Source organism: Alligator sinensis, unplaced genomic scaffold (assembly GCF_000455745.1).
Source record: "Alligator sinensis unplaced genomic scaffold, ASM45574v1 scaffold54_1, whole genome shotgun sequence".
Taxonomy (NCBI): domain Eukaryota; kingdom Metazoa; phylum Chordata; order Crocodylia; family Alligatoridae; genus Alligator; species Alligator sinensis.
This window is the reverse complement of record NW_005841962.1, coordinates 67,153-69,883: the sequence shown is the minus strand read 5'-3', so window position 1 is coordinate 69,883 and position 2,731 is coordinate 67,153. Positions and strand designations below refer to the sequence as shown.

The following is a 2,731-nucleotide window of genomic DNA, read 5'->3' as shown; positions in this document are numbered from 1 at the left end:
TGGGCAAGCGGGAGGGACCAAGTGGAACGCGCGGAGGCTCCGGCCTCGTCCTCTCGGTCCCGCCCACGGGCGACCCCGGGGGGGACGGGGCACACTATTCCACGACCCCCCCGGCCCCACAGTATCGGGGTACAGCCTACACTGGGGCTGCTCAACCTTGCTGGGCTAGAAGCAGCCAGGCAGCCCCGCCCCTCCTAAAAAAAGGACCCTCTAGCCCCGCCCCTCCTAAAAAAAGGACCCTCTAAGTTCCTCAAGCTCTTCTTACCTCCATAAAGAACAACAACAGTGGGGTTTTCCTGTTGAAAAAGAACTGAGCCAAGCCACAGTGCCGGGTTTCTCTTGGAAATCTCGGAGTCAAACTGTGGGTACCTGTTACATGTATTGCACCACTTGTGTGCAATAAACTCTCAGACCCGCCACTGGTGCAGAGCAATTATCGCACCGCTGGTCAGTCGCACAATGCACTTTGACCAGCCTTATCACACCATGAAAAGGACTGTCTGGCTTGAAAGAGAGCAACCCCACTGGTAACGTGTAGGGGGTGAGGTGCATGTGCCCCCCCTGAGTGTGGCGGCGCACCCCCTGCGAAAGAGATTGGCTGACACTGCTGGCAGCGCCTGTGGGCAGTCACCATTCACCGCCCTCCATCCCCTTGCCGCCAACACGGACTGTGGCATCTGCAGGCGTTTGCCAATCTGCTGGCTGCCACAGTGCTCGCCATCGCCAGTCAGTGCTCGCCAGCCGCCCCCCAACTCTCACTGCGGTGGCTGCCTGCAGGAGCTCCCCGCTCGCCACGGCCATGGCCTGTCACCTGTGGGGGAGTCGCTGTGCCCCCCCCAGCCTCAGGAGGCATGCAACGTTCATGGCCAATCAGCTATGACAGCGGTTCCCAAACTGACAGATGTCACACCACCAATTTAAAACAATACAACTTTAAGATACCACCAGCAATTTTGTCGTCATATAAAGCAGAATTATAACTAACCTGGTAACGTGTACAACTGACATGCTATCTGAGTACCATTGTTGGTATCCATACCACAGATTGGGAACCGTTGCACTATGGAGTTAGTGCTTGAAAATGTATAACGATTTTATAGCTGGTTTCTGTCCAGATTTCATTTGAAGGCACAGCAGGGCCCACCTGTGTAAAGATAACAGGGCTAACATGGGATAGCACCCCCACCACCACCACCACAACAGCACCCTTGACAGGACTGTGCCACCCGGAGGCACTGCGGTCCCCTGGTTGAGAATCACTGGCCTAGCTTAACTGATCAATTTACCTTGAGATAATTCATACAGTCATAGAAAGTGAGGGTTGGAAGGGACTGCTGGAGGTCATCTAGTCCAACCCCCTGCTCAAAGCAGGACCCTCCCCAAAGCAGGACCCTAGATCATTCTAGCCCAGGGCTTTGTCAAGCTGGGACTTAAAAACCTCCAAGGATGGAGATTCCACCACCTCTCTAGGTAACTTGTTCCTGTGCTACACCACCCTCCTAGTGAGAAAGTTTTTCCAAGTACCCAACCTAAACCTCCCTTGCTTCAGCTTGACACCACTATGATAGTTCCAAATTCCTGCCAGCAACCCCCTTTTTCCCCCACCCCATCAATACCTGGTGAGGCCACAGCTGGAGTACTGCATCCAGTTTTGGGATCCACAATTTAAAAAGGATGTGGAAAAGTTTGAGAGAGTCCAGAGGAGAGCCTTATCATGATCAGAGGTCAGGAAAACAGGCCTTATGATGAGAGGCTGAGAGCCATGGGACTCTTCAGCCTAGAAAAGCTCAGGCTCAGGGGGGACCTGGTGGCTGCCTGTAAGTATAAGGAGCGTACACATCAGGATCTGGGGGAACACCTGTTCACCAGAGCACCCCATGGGATGACAAGGTCACACGATCACAAACTTCTCCAAGACTGTTTCAGGCTGGACATAAGGAAGAAGTTCTTTACAGTCCGAGCCCCCAAGGCTTGGAACAGACTGATGCCAGGGGTGGTGCAAGCACCTACTCTGGATTTCTTTAAGAGTCAACTGGACGTTTATCTTGCTGGGATCCTGTGACCCTCAGCTGACTTCCTGCCCTTTGGACAGGGGGCTGGACTTGATGAACTTCCAAGGTCCCTTCCAGCCCTAATGTCTATGAAATCTATGAGCACCTATCTCATTTATCAACTCCTGATAGCTGGTAGTGAATACCTTTGCCATCACTTGGTTAATATGCCTTTCCCAGGGGAATGCAAAGCTTACTCTTACAACTGCACAAAACCTAGTTCTCTTTGAACTGCAAGTAAGATTAGCTTTTATGCAGTATTCAACAGGACGGACTAAAGACGGCAATCCCTAATTTTCTTGTTCTTAGTGGTCTTCAATATTTTTCTTATAAGAAGGTATGGAGTTACCAGCCCTTCTCACCAAACAGTTTAATTCTAACAGCTTGCTTGCCTATGTCCTAAGGATGGAAAAACCATTCTTCAGAATGGTGGTTTAAGTACTAAACAAACCAGAGTAGGGTATCCTTGGAGTTTCTCCCTTCGAGATAATCAATTTTCTATTTAAGAAAAATAATAAACTGTAAATGAGCTGTTTTGACATTCAAGATCAAAATTCTAACATGACTTAGACACGTTGATGCAGGCTTGACACCCCATTTTTAAAGAAGTGTAATAGATACATACACACAACTTGATTAACACCTTGTGATTGACAGTCTATCACCTTAGCTTGGTTTAT

At 50.0% G+C, this 2,731-nt stretch overlaps 1 protein-coding gene across 4 annotated transcripts in view; it reads right to left on the bottom strand.

The window, feature by feature from the left end:
* ATP2C1 (ATPase secretory pathway Ca2+ transporting 1) overlaps positions 1 to 2,731 on the bottom strand; it is a 105,478-nt gene that overhangs the window by 85,593 nt on the left and 17,154 nt on the right. The gene's annotated exons all lie outside the window — the stretch shown is intronic.